Source organism: Uranotaenia lowii, chromosome 3 (assembly GCF_029784155.1).
Source record: "Uranotaenia lowii strain MFRU-FL chromosome 3, ASM2978415v1, whole genome shotgun sequence".
NCBI classification, from domain to species: Eukaryota; Metazoa; Arthropoda; class Insecta; order Diptera; family Culicidae; genus Uranotaenia; species Uranotaenia lowii.
Genome location: NC_073693.1, coordinates 6,961,851 through 6,976,570, shown reverse-complemented (window position 1 = coordinate 6,976,570; position 14,720 = coordinate 6,961,851).

The following is a 14,720-nucleotide window of genomic DNA, read 5'->3' as shown; positions in this document are numbered from 1 at the left end:
TTTTGTCATTTTTGCCATTTTTGTCATTTTTGTCATTTTTGTCATTTTTGTCATTTTTGTCATTTTTGTCATTTTTGTCATTTTTGTCATTTTTGTCATTTTTGTCATTTTTGTCATTTTTGTCATTTTTGTCATTTTTGTCATTTTTGTCATTTTTGTCATTTTTGTAGTTTTTGTATTTTTTGTCATTTTTGTAATTTTTGTCATTTTTGTAATTTTTGTCATTTTTGTCATTTTTGTCATTTTTGTCATTTTTGTCATTTTTGTCATTTTTGTCATTTTTGTCATTTTTGTCATTTTTGTCATTTTTGTCATTTTTGTCATTTTTGTCATTTTTGTCATTTTTGTCATTTTTGTCATTTTTGTCATTTTTGTCATTTTTGTCATTTTTGTCATTTTTGTCATTTTTGTCATTTTTGTCATTTTTGTCATTTTTGTCATTTTTGTCATTTTTTCATTTTTGTCATTTTTGTCATTTTTGTCATTTTTGTCATTTTTGTCATTTTTGTCATTTTTGTCATTTTTTTCATTTTTTTCATTTTTGTCATTTTTGTCATTTTTGTCATTTTTGTCATTTTTGTCATTTTTGTCATTTTTGTCATTTTTGTCATTTTTGTCATTTTTGTCATTTTTGTCATTTTTGTCATTTTTGTCATTTTTGTCATTTTTGTCATTTTTGTCATTTTTGTCATTTTTGTCATTTTTGTCATTTTTGTCATTTTTGTCATTTTTGTCATTTTTGTCATTTTTGTCATTTTTGTCATTTTTGTCATTTTTGTCATTTTTGTCATTTTTGTCATTTTTGTCATTTTTGTCATTTTTGTCATTTTTGTCATTTTTGTCATTTTTGTCATTTTTGTCATTTTTGTCATTTTTGTCATTTTTGTCATTTTTGTCATTTTTGTCATTTTTGTCATTTTTGTCATTTTTGTCATTTTTGTCATTTTTGTCATTTTTGTCATTTTTGTCATTTTTGTCATTTTTGTCATTTTTGTCATTTTTGTCATTTTTGTCATTTTTGTCATTTTTGTCATTTTTGTCATTTTTGTCATTTTTGTCATTTTTGTCATTTTTGTCATTTTTGTCATTTTTGTCATTTTTGTCATTTTTGTCATTTTTGTCATTTTTGTCATTTTTGTCATTTTTGTCATTTTTGTCATTTTTGTCATTTTTGTCATTTTTGTCATTTTTGTCATTTTTGTCATTTTTGTCATTTTTGTCATTTTTGTCATTTTTGTCATTTTTGTCATTTTTGTCATTTTTGTTATTTTTGTCATTTTTGTCATTTTTGTCATTTTTGTCATTTTTGTCATTTTTGTCATTTTTGTCATTTTTGTCATTTTTGTCATTTTTGTCATTTTTGTCATTTTTGTCATTTTTGTCATTTTGGTCATTTTTGTCATTTTTGTCATTTTTGTCATTTTTGTCATTTTTGTCATTTTTGTCATTTTTGTCATTTTTGTCATTTTTGTCATTTTTGTCATTTTTGTCATTTTTGTCATTTTTGTCATTTTTGTCATTTTTGTCATTTTTGTCATTTTTGTCATTTTTGTCATTTTTGTCATTTTTGTCATTTTTGTCATTTTTGTCATTTTTGTCATTTTTGTAGTTTTTGTATTTTTTGTATTTTTTGTCATTTTTGTCATTTTTGTCATTTTTGTCATTTTTGTAGTTTTTGTATTTTTTGTATTTTTTGTCATTTTTGTCATTTTTGTCATTTTTGTAATTTTTGTAATTTTTGTAATTTTTGTAATTTTTGTAATTTTTGTCATTTTTGTAATTTTTGTCATTTTTGTCATTTTTGTCATTTTTGTCATTTTTGTCATTTTTGTCATTTTTGTCATTTTTGTCATTTTTGTCATTTTTGTCATTTTTGTCATTTTTGTCATTTTTGTCATTTTTGTCATTTTTTGTCATTTTTGTCATTTTTGTCATTTTTGTCATTTTTGTCATTTTTGTCATTTTTGTCATTTTTGTCATTTTTGTCATTTTTGTTATTTTTGTCATTTTTGTCATTTTTGTCATTTTTGTCATTTTTGTCATTTTTGTCATTTTTGTCATTTTTGTCATTTTTGTCAGTTTTGTCATTTTTGTCATTTTTGTCATTTTTGTCATTTTTGTCATTTTTGTCATTTTTTTTTTGTTTGTGTCATTTTGGCCATTTCATGATTTTTGTCACATTGGCCATTTTAGTCTCCACCCCGTTGATCTGAGAGCTTAATCAAAAAAAAATTGTTTCAATGAAAAATTCTTTACAGACGACCATAAGGTGTTTCCGATATGGTTCGTGATTTGTTCCGCTCCTTCAACATAGCCCAGCTGCAGTAGGAAATCATTACCTATGTCTTTCTTCTACACGTGTGTTACGCTCAATGATTTTCAAAAAATAAACTGTGAACAAAACAAACGAAAATCTTACCGGTATCGACAGAGCTTCACCCCTTTTTAAAACCGTCCAATTTGGTTTTCTTAACGCACACGGGAGAAGATCTTGTGAAAACTCCCTTTGGCTTACTAAAGTTCGTTGGTCAGTACAATTCGAAAATGATGAGTAAGGTTCAAATTAACTTCTAGATAGATAGGTTTCAAGGTTTTGGTATTCAATTTGAGATGTTTGAATTTCGCCTTGCGATAATGGCATGCCTCGATCCGAAATGTTACGTCAAGTGGGACAGTTTTTCTCTGTGAATGCCTCTAAATGGCATGACGAAGACAATGTGCCTGCTACGATGATGTTTGGTGCACGTGGTTGATTATATCAGTTTTTTTTTTCGCTGCCGTCTCAATGAAAATGTCGGGGCAGAACTACCGTGACTTACTGGGTTTTTCAGTTTTTTAAGGTTTTTGCCTTTGCGTGAATGTGAATCGTCTTTGAGTTTATGTTCAGCTACCTGTGACATTTCCGGTAGTAGAAAAGCCAACAGCTGTGCTTTGCAATCGTTTGTCTTTCGAGTTGAAATCAGATACCAAGGTGTATAGTAAAGTAAGTATTTGAATGCCAGACAGTCACCCACACCTTTTCCATCAACAGCAACATCATCATCATCATCCTTGCTCGTCATGATCGGGAGGCGATTTTTTTTTTCTTCGTGTCATTTCCTGTATAAATAGCGACCTTCTTTGGAGCTGCAAAACGCAACTCCCCATCAATGTAATGTGTCGGCAACATGTGCCGCAGCCGTCGTCGTTTTGGAATCGCTCCTCCTCCTAGGTGGGATTGAGGTTCTTGTGTTGTGTGTTCACAAAAGTCTCTGAAACGTTAAATGCCAACATAAATTGCCGAGAGGAAGCAGACAATTCAGTAGCCGATGAAGACGGTGATTGAATGCAAAATGGCCAACGCTGGCACCGTTCGGTTTAGATAGGCGTTGAGGAGATGCCGGAGACGGAGGACGTGCGGATTGACAATTGCAACGCGAGATCAAACGAGGTTTTGAAATGTGTAACGTGGCCATTCGTTGATGGAGGGCCACCGAAAAACCACAACCACAGATCTATAAACAGCTCATCCATTTGACGGAAGGGCGCCTCAGGTGAGGTCTACACATTTTCGCATTTCCTTTCGACGGATATTGTATGTTTGATGGATTACGTGCGGTAAAATCTTTTCTATTCGTTTTAGAACCAACCTCAAGTGAAAAATTCATGCACCAGCTTTCGATCAAGGCTTATATTATCTCTTTACCGAACTGACGTGCTAAACGCTTGACCAAAACTGCAAGTGGGACCTGTCGTGATTTCCTTCATCTCATCTCTACAAGACCCACGAGCTCACCGAAATGCTCACCCACCGGCTAAAATTCCGGTTAGATCCGCTCACAGAACGTCACATTTTCTAAGAAATAAATTAGCCCCAATACGCCCGGTCGGTAATAATTTAACAACTTAATCTTATCTCGCCGGTCGTGGACAAGACAGCGCACTGGACTGGATGGGACGCCCGATTGAGGGAAGAAAAGAAAAAGTTGCCATTTAAAATAAGTAAGATTATGCCAAACGTCCGTCGGTCGTCGTTTGAGTTGATATATGTAAACTCAGGGCGGGGTGATGGTGGGTTTCACCAAAGTTGTCCTATACGCCAAGGATTGGGCAGCCCCGCGGACAGCCTTAGGCGAGGTCCCGCAGTTAACAAGTTGGGCAAAAGTTACCAGAGGCGGCTCAATACTGACAGGGCATGTTTTCGGTGACCAGCAACAACAACAACAGCAGCAGCATGTGGTCAGCTCAATATACGGAAAGCCTAAGATATACGATATGTCTGTTTGTACTGCTGCCTGGCAGATTATAGGCTATAGCAGCTAAACCACAGCGTTAAAAGAGAAAAAAAATGCTCCTACGTCGATTCGTCTTAGGTTGCAATTGCACCAACCTACCGACAACCAACATACATACATATTTAAGTAATCGCGCAGAGACGAGCCACTTAAGATGCAATGTGTCGTGACAAATGTGATCCGAGTCCAGACGGGGTGTGGGTTTGTGTTTATCGAGTTCCACTGCTGTCTCATATTTATAGTATGGTATATCATATTATATGCGTGGTTTTCCTGTTATCTGAATTGACTCCCAGCAGTGACATTCTGTCTGTTCAGCAACGGAATGCAATGCACAATGGCAAAATTTGGACTTAAAATCGCAAAAAAAATTAAAGCCGCAGCTTTACGGCCCTGAAATAATACTTATGAAACGTTAAATTTTCTCAAGAATTCAAATCAAGAGATTTACCAATAAAAAGATTATTTCTTGGTAAATAACGTCAAAAAACACTTCATTCAAATGTCTCCGGTAAACTCCGACGGCGGATTTGAATTTCTAACAAAATTGCCGCTTCAACTTGTTTTGTGATTTTTGGTCAGAACTTTCCCAATGTTCAATGGTTTAAATGTGGTTTGAAGCGGGTTATGATTTATTTTACAAATCAATACTGTAACATTCCGAATAAAACCCCCGGATTCCCAAAAACACAACGTGCCAAAAAGCCCATTTTTGGCCATTTTTTTACCAACGCCAGATCTCGACGTTTTATACAATTTTATGTCATTTGGCTTTATCTATATATATAAAATTGAATTTCTGTCTGTCTGTCTGTCTGTCTGTCTGTCTGTTCCCTATAGACTCAGAAACTACTGAACCGATTTGCGTGAAACTTGGCAGGTGGGGGTATTGGAGGCAGGGGAAGGTTCCTATTGTGGTTTGAGACCCCTCCCTCTCTCATTAAGGGGGGGGGAGGGGCCTCCCAAACAAAAGACAATTTTTTGCATAACTCGAGAACCCATCAAGCAAATGGTATCATATTTGGCATGGGGTGGTATTTGGGAACGAGGAATATTTCTATGAATATTTGGTACCCCTCCCTCCTTTCAGTGGCGTGATAGGAAGGGGGGAAGGGGGCTACCTTACAATTTTTCATATAACTCGAGAACTAATCAAGATATTGGATCCAAATTTGGCATGGGAAGGTATTTGGATACGAAAAATATTTCAATGATTATTTGAGACCCCTCCCTCTTTCCAGTTGAAAGGGGGAGGGGCCTCTTTCATATTTTTTTATATACTTCAAAAACTAATAAAGCAAATGGAACCAAATTTGGCATGGGAGGGTATTTGGATACGAAAAATATTTCTATGATTATTTGAGACCCCTCCCTCTTTCCAGTAGGGAGATATAAAGGGAGGAGGGGCCTCTTCTATATTTTTCAACATAACTAAGAAAGTAATTAAGCAAATGGAACCAAACTTGGCATAGGCGGGTATTTGGGAACGTGACATGTTCTAATGATTGTTTGAGACCCCTTCCTTCTTACAGCGGGGAGGAAGGAAAGAGGGAGGGGAGTTTCATACAATTTTTACTGCATAACTCAAGAACTACAACAGCAAATGGAACCAAATTTGGTATGGAACGATATTTGGGTACGAGAAATGCTTCTATGAATATTTGGTATCCCTCACTCTTTCGAAGAGGTGGATGAAAAGGGGGAGGCGAGGTCTCCCTTACAATTTTCAGTATAACTGGAGAGCTGATCAAGCAAATTGAACCATATTTGACATGTGAGTGTATTTGGATACGAGAAATGTTTCTATTATAAATTGAAGCCGTACCTTTTAAGCGGTAAGATATAAAGGAAGAAGGGGGGGTTTCCATTTTTTTTTTGCATAACTCGAGAATTAATCGAGCAAATGAAACTAAATTTCATCATAATCATCAAAAAGTATTTGAGTACGAAAAATACTTTTATGAATATTAAGTTATCACCCCTCTATTGAAAGAAGAGAACGGAAAGGGGGATGGTACTCCCTTTCAAGTTTATACATAACTCAAAAATTTACTACTTAAATAAAACCAAATTTGGCATGGCATGGAATATAGGAAGGGAAGAGGGAAGCTTACATTTAACTTTTATTTTACAAAATCCGAGAAATGGACAATACTTAACATGGAAAATCATTTTGATATGACTCTATGATTATTTGACACATCATCCTCCTTTCAGTGAGAAGGTACATGGGAGGAGAGAGGTGAGCCCAATACAATTTTGTTAGCATATGTTCTAAATTTATGCTTACGAAGCCAACAAATGGAAACAAATATGGCATGGAAAGGTACTTGGATACGAGATATGTTTCTACGATTGTTATAGACTCTTATGCTGTACAGTGTAGAGAAGGAAAGAAAGAAAGGGGCTCCATACAATTTTTGTTGTAAAGCTTAAATACTTATCAACCAATGGAGCTATATTTGATATAAGAGGATTTTTGGGAACGAAAAAAATGTTTATTAAAGATTACAATCTCCATTCAGCAGGGGGTGAAGGGAAGAAGGGTGGGGGGGGGGGGGTGGTCTCTCTAATCAGTTTTTTAGCATAAATCCAGAACATATCAAGCAAAAACAACCATACTTTATAAGTTAGATTATTTGCGAACGATTAATTTGGGACCCTTCTTTTTTAGGGCGAAACTTAAGGAAACAGATGAAAATTATCAGATCTTTAAAACAAATTTATAAATCAAGATTCAGAATATAAGTTATGGTTTGTGTTGCAATTTGAAACTCCAGCTGAAGCTCTCATTTTATAGTGGTTGCTTATTAATTTCGTCATAATTTGATTTAAAATAATACCAAAAACAATAAAAATTTGAATGATTTCTGAAAATATCATTTGATTCTGAAAGGTTGTAACGTCTTTATCAAAATTGAGTATGATATGGCTTAAGCACCCTAAAATAATGAAATGCGTTTGAGCGTGTATAAATGACAACCGAGGGGAAAACGTCAAAAAAGAAAGGAGGCCACGCGGCAGAAAAAAGGCGGGCTGGCTTCGAAAAGGAGACACACCGGCAGCCGAACAAAAGAAGGAAGGACGTCGTTTCTCACGAAAAAAAAACTCGCGACGTGTGTCGTGCGGTCCGGTTGAAAATTTGGTTCGATTGTGCTTTTCTCGTTGCAATTTAATTCCGCGAGTGATGCGATAATTGTCCGTGATTCGAATCGGAAGTAAACTTCACGGAAACATTACAAGCAGCCCCGAATTATTATACCGGAGAAAGCGTCAAGAAAAGAAAAAGAAAGAAAAAGGGAGGCCACGCGGCAGGAAAAAGGCGGGCTGGCTTCGAAAAGAGACACACCAGCAGCCGAACGAAAAAAGGAAGGACGTCGTTTTCGTCGACTGTGCCCGGGCTTTTCGAAGATCTCGCGTGAAAAGTGAATTGGTTGGCTAATTTCGAGTTACCCGTTGTTTAACTCCGTCGAAAGTTGGTGCGAACGGTGGCCAGTTCCGGGGGGCACCGGAAACATCTGAATTCGGGACCGGGTCTCGCGTTTCCGCAAGAAGGTCATCCACGTTGACGTCTTTCTTCATCTGCTCGCTGTCACTACGCACGTCAGTGTTGAACCGACCAGGATTCTGGTGTTGCTGTAGGGGCGCGGTCAAAGTAGCGGTAACAGTAGGGTCGAGATCGCAAGAAGGAAAAGGAACCGTATCCTCCGCGAAAGCCTGCAGTGGGAAGGAAGAGGAATTTTGTAGTGCCCCTATCACCGCGCTGCCCACGCTGCTGCCGGAATCGAAAGGTGAGTGACGCACATTTGTCTCACGCTAGGGTGCCCGGCATTAGGCCGGAACTATAAGCCTTTATTTCTGTCCTGGCCACGGATTGCGCCACTTTACAATTAGAGGGTCTCTCTCGCTACATTGGCGCCCAACGTAAATGAATCCAATCACTGAAGCAATCACTATTATTGTTCAGTTATTTTGAAATTATAACTGAGAATTTTTGAAGTTTTGTGGCATTTTGTAAGTTTGTGCGACTTTTTGAATTAGTCCCACTTTTGTTCGTTACCACTACCATAAGTTATTAGCTCATTTAAACAACACTATGGATCCTTCTTGTCTAACGGAGGAAGAGATCAATTATGAATTGGCTCTGAGACACATTCCACGGCTCACTTCTATCAATCGCCGTGCAAGAGCAGTTCGATTACGTGCATTAATGCAAGAAGATGAAATTAGAGGTAGATTTTATGAAGATTCGTCTCACGTCATGGACGTTGAGCAAAATATTAGTATATGCCAAGGCGCAATGCGCGAACTTTTACCTGAAATTGAAAACGCATTTAAGAGAAGCGATTTGGACTTTATTCGCCAAACTCGTTCTCGCTTGATTCACTACCGAAATAGACTAGACATAATTGAAGCTCCTAGTAAATTGTCGGATACTTTTTCAACGCTGTCTCTTCTCGTACAATTCACGCTCGAAGATGTTGACGACGCGCTCGGGAGAAAAAACAAACGTGCTACTAAATCTGTCAACGCGAATAGTGCATCTAATATGAGTGGTCCACCAGATGTCAGGGAAGAAGCTGAGGAAGTAGCAGCAGCTCAAGCAACAGCGAACGAAGGAGGAAGGTCAGCCAGGAGCACCGGAGCGATACCGAGGACGACTTCACAAGCTAATTCGTCAGATGCTTTTCGAGGTTTCGACGACAACGGGAACGAACCGTGCAACAGCTCTTCCTTCAACGCTTCGCATCGTTCTACAGCAGCATTTCCGGGCCAAGCCAGCCGAAGCTTGCACGATTCAGCTACAGCTAGAGCATCGGGAATAAACATCAGGGGACGCAGTACAGCAGCAGCTAGTTCAAATCCTTGGCAGCAACACATCAACATTGCTGACTGGAATCCTTGGGAACCGCGGGACTCACAACGATCGAGGCAGCCGCACACTAAAGCCACATTAGGTTTTGGTGTCGGTGATACTCCACCACCACCTTACCGGGTTCCAAGATTCGATGCGGGTGAAGACAACGCTCGAGCTGAATACGACCGTTTGCGGGAAGAAATTTTGGCTGATTTGTGGCGACAAGGCTACGGCAGACAACACACAACTCCAGAAAACAATTTTGCTTTTGGCGAGGATCGAAGAACGAAAGCAATTCACAACTGGCGGCTACAGTACGAAGGTGAAACGGATGGAGTTTCTCTCAACACATTCCTGCTTCAAGTCGAAACCTTCGCGAATTCGGAAGACATTCCAGGAGAGCTGATCTTAAAGAACATCAAGCATTTCCTAAAGGGCGATGCTCTGCGATGGTACGTCAGCGCCTTCCGTCGTGGGAGTATTCGGACTTGGTCAGCATTCAAAGCAGAGATCCGGAAGCACTTCCTGCCGAGCAACTATTCGTACGTCGTTCGGGTAGAAGCTTATCACCGTCTTCAAGGAGAAGATGAGCCGTTCAGCAACTTCTACCAAGACATCGACATGCTTTTCAGCCACGTTCAGCCGCCGATGGCGGAGGAAGAGAAGCTGTTCATAATAAAAAAGAACGTCAACTCTACATACGCAGCTATTGCCGCCGCGCAGCACACTCGAACAGTCTATCAGCTAGTGGAGGCGTGCAAAGAATTCGACGACTTCAACAGACTTCAGCAGAACATGCGGCGCATGACAGTGCCTCACAGCGCGCTGATAGAACCTACGTTAGCAACTCCGGCACCAACGCGTCAACACAGAACGGCGATTCAGAACCAACGCTTCAGTCGTGTCAACGTGATGGAGGCGAATGCAGTGCAACGGGCGAAGCTGGAAACAGTGCAAATGGAAGGTGAAGCAACCGTATCGGAGGAGCGAAGCGACAGCGCGGATAGCAAAATCGAGATGCTGATACAACAGGTCGACGCCTTACGCATGAGGTTTGATCGCAACGAAGGAGCAGCTAGATCGCAGAACCAGATCCAGAGCAACGTTCAGCCGCAGCAACCAAGAGAAGTCAGGGACGCAAACAGGCAACGTCAGGCAGACAACGTATGCTGGAACTGCGACGAAGCTGGTCACCGCTTTACGGATTGCAGAAAGCCTCAAGCCATTCTATTTTGTTATCGCTGTGGGCAGAAGGGCTATTCACTCCGAAGTTGTCCGTCTTGTCAACACCGATCGGGAAACGCGCAGGCGGGGACTCAACCACAGAGGGAGCAGAATCCTCGCACTATGTAGACGATCCCTCAAGCATTCCAGAATTTCGTCAAATCAACACGCTTATCATCAATTTAGAAAACGACAACAGACCGCACGCCGTGGTAGACGTTTTAGGCGAGCAGATGACTGGGTTATTGGACAGCGGCGCAAATTGTTCGCTTCTCGGTGGTCGTTTGGTGGAAGTAGTCAACCGGTTGGGACTTCGCAAAACAGCTTTGGTTGGAGGTATCCAGACAGCGGATGGTACACAGCATCGTTGTGAATCCTTCGTTAGGCTTCCGATAGCATACAACGGAAAGAACGAGACGGTTCCAGTGATTCTTCTTCCTTCGTTACCAGATTGTCTCATCCTCGGGATGAATTTCTGGAATACCTTCGGGGTGCAAGCCATTTGTAGCACCATTAAAGCTGACATCGCCGAACAGGTCGAGGAGTCGGAGAGAATGAAGCCACTTAGCCAGCAGCAGCAGGAGATCCTAGCGAAGACGATTCAACTGTTTCCTGTAGCCGAAGACGGAAAGCTGGGAAGAACCGACATGTACAGCCATCGGATTGACATCGGTGAAGCCAAGCCTAGGAAACAGCGGTTTTATCAAATGTCGAAGTATGTACTTGAAGAGGTGAATAAAGAGGTGGATCGAATGATACAGCTGGATGTCATCGAGGAGGCTCGTTTCTCACCCTGGAATAACCCGTTAGTAGCTGTCAAAAAGAAGAACGGTAGTTATCGTGTTTGTCTAGACGCAAGGCACCTGAACAGCATCATGACGAATGAAGGCTACCCAATTCCACAAATCTCAGCGATCGTGAACAACTTGGGTGGATGCACATACATTTCCTCGATAGACCTCAAGGACGCGTTTTGGCAGCTGCCGCTGGAAGAGAACTCTAGGCCGTTTACAGCGTTCACCGTGCCGCAACGTGGACACTTCCAGTTCAAGGTAGTTCCCTTCGGACTTTGTACAGCTAGCCAAGCGTTAGCTAGGTTGATGACATACTTGTTCGCGGATCTAGAGCCACAGGTGTTTCACTATCTGGATGACATCATCATCTGTTCGCGCTCATTTGACGAGCACATTACGACGCTGGAGGAAGTCGCTGCCAGACTGCGACGCGCCAAGCTGACGATATCGAAGGAGAAATCGAAGTTTTGTAGAGCGGAGATGAAATATCTTGGGTATGTGCTCAACGAAAAGGGTTGGAACGTTGACGACGACAAGATCAAGTGTATTGTGCAGTTTCCGATACCGACGTCACGCAAGGAAGTCCAGAGGTTCCTGGGATTATGCAACTGGTACCGCAGATTTATCGGGGATTTCTCCAAGATCGCTACTCCACTAACTGAGCTGACGAAGGCGAAAACAAAGTTCCAGTGGTCGGAGAAGGCGGAAGACGCATTCCTTAAGTTGAAGTCAGCATTAGTCTCGGCACCTGTACTAGCCATGCCAGACTACACTAAACCATTTTCCATCGCGTGTGACGCCAGCGACGTGGCGATAGGCGCAGTGCTGACACAGGAGTGGGAAGGTCAAGAACATCCAGTCTGCTATTTCTCGCAGAAACTATCGTCGTCTGAAAGGAAGTACTCAGTCACCGAGAGAGAGTGCCTTGCGGTAATTCGGGCAATTGAGAAGTTTAGAGGATACGTGGAGGGCGTTCGCTTCGTCGTCTTCTGCGATCACGCCGCTCTAAGCTACCTGAAGCACATGAAGAACCCGACGGCGTTGATGAGCCGCTGGTTGTTACGCCTGAATGCCTTCGACTTTGAAATCAAGTACCGGAAAGGATCCATCAACGTTGTTCCAGATGCCCTTTCAAGGATCGCCACTGCCACGGTGTTCACAGTTTCTACAGTTCAGGACACCTGGTACACAAAATTGGTTGAACGCGTCGAGAAGGAAGGAGGAAAGTTCCCAGATTTCCGGCTAGTTAATGGCGAACTCTTCAAGAATTGCCTAGTCAAGGATGAGGTTGGAGCAACGACACACCGTTGGAAGAAGGTGGTGCCAACAGAAAAGAGAGCTGAGGTCATCCAGAAATTCCACGATTCGGCTTCTGCGGCACACCTAGGATTCCGGAAGACTTGGGCGAAGGTTCAAGCTCACTTTTACTGGCCAAAGATGATGCAGGACGTAGCGAAATACGTAAGAGGTTGCGACACTTGCAAGGCGTGCAAATCACCGACCACAACATTGATGCCGAGTATGGGAGCCATGAAACCAGCGAAACTGCCTTGGGAACTCATCTCAGTGGACTTTGTAGGCCCGTTCACTCGTTCCAAAGCTGGCAACACGGTGATGCTGGTAGTCGTTGATTGGGTGACGAAGTATGTTATTGCGCATCCGATGCGATCGGCAGATGCAGCGAAGATGGTCGAGTTTTTGGAGCAGCAGATCTTCCTGAAGTTTTCCAGACCTCGGATCGTTTTATCAGACAATGGGAAGCAGTTCTTGTCGGCATCGTTCAAAGCACTACTAGCCAAGCACAAAATATCCCACATGCAGACCGCTTTCTATTGCCCGATGGTCAATAATGCAGAGAGGGTCAATAGAGTATTGATTACCTGTATTCGTTCGCTTCTGGAGGACGATCATCGTGCTTGGGACGAGAATCTACCAGCTATCCTAGCCGCGATTAACAGCGCAAGACATGACGTTACCGGTGTGAGCCCGCACATGGCAAACTTCGGTCGTGAACTTATTCTCTACACGGACCTGTATGACCAACAGCACCTCAACACTTCCGACGATCCGAAGGTTGCTCAGGATCTACGCATTTCTACTATCAACCGTATCCAGCAGTTCGTGGTGAAGAAGATTCGGAGCAATTATGACAAATCGAAGCAGCGTTACGATCTAAGAAAGCGATCGGTGAATTTCCAGGTTGGAGATGTGGTTTGGCGAAGATCGTTCACGTTATCGTCGAAGGCCGATCACATAAACCAAAAGCTGAATCCTAAGTTTGTGCCGGCGTTGATAAAGCAGATCATCGGCGCAAATCTATATCTCTTGGAAGATGTCATCAGCGGGAAGCAAGGTCGCTATCACGCCAAAGACATCAAGGCCGACTAAGTTTCTATTTGAAAGCTATGTAAGCAGCAACGCTAACCACAAACTCAACTTGAGCAGAAAACACGAAATGGAGAAGGCTGAAGGACCAACATCATTTTGAAACCTCGCCCCAACAAATCGGAGAAATTAGGCAGAAATTCTTCCATCCGAATAACTCAACGGAAAACAACGGAACTCGTCGCTAGTACACCGACGAATACGAAGAAGTAGGCGTTCATGAAGGAGACAAAGGCCTTGCGTGGGACCAGCGTCAGCGGTACGGACCCTGAGAACCCCGCCATGTAGTTCGTCAGAATTTGGGGAGGGTCGGCAACCTTGCGTGGGATTGCCGCCACTCAGTGTCCTGAAAGCAATCCTGTCATTCACAAGCAGCGTTATCGCGCTGGGGATAGTAGCACTGGTGAGTCACCGTAGCCAGGCGCTGCATACCATGTCGCTGCAATTGAAACGATTGTCAGGACACCAAAACCACAAAAAACAACCGGTAGGAACATATTCAAGCTATGTAAGCAGACTTCATGTTGTAGACCACGAGCAGTAAACGCCACCCAAACACGAAATGATGATGGCTGACGGACCAACATCCCACTCTAGAAACCTCGCCTCTCATACTCATCGGAGAAACAGTCATTGCTGGAATGCCAAGCATAGTCGTGAAGAACCTCCGCATTCCTAGTGAAAAGTGAAAACCCTTAACACCACCGACGGCACGAGGCAGCAAGACGTCGAATAGAAACTACGGAGAATACTCGTTACTGAACAACATATGCAGCCAGCAAACGCATGTAACAAACCCCGAATAGGACGAAACACCCCATTCGACAACACGTCCGATTATGACAGCAGTACCCGAATGCGACAGATTCCGAATACGACAACACCTGAATGCGACAACTCCCGAATGCGACAAATCCCGAATACGACAATACCTGAATGCGACAAATCCCGAATACGACAACACCTGAATGCGACAACTCCCGAAGGTGACGATGTTCCGAAGGTGACAAATGCCTGATGCAACGACACACCGAACTCGACAACACCCGAATACGTTTAGTCAAGAACGCTTCACTTTGCCCTTCCAGAAAAGAAACCGGCAAAGCAAAGCCATCAGTCAAGGAGAAAACGACGCAAATACTTCCCGAAAATGACACTCCAACGAATCAGCACTGCATTGCAAGT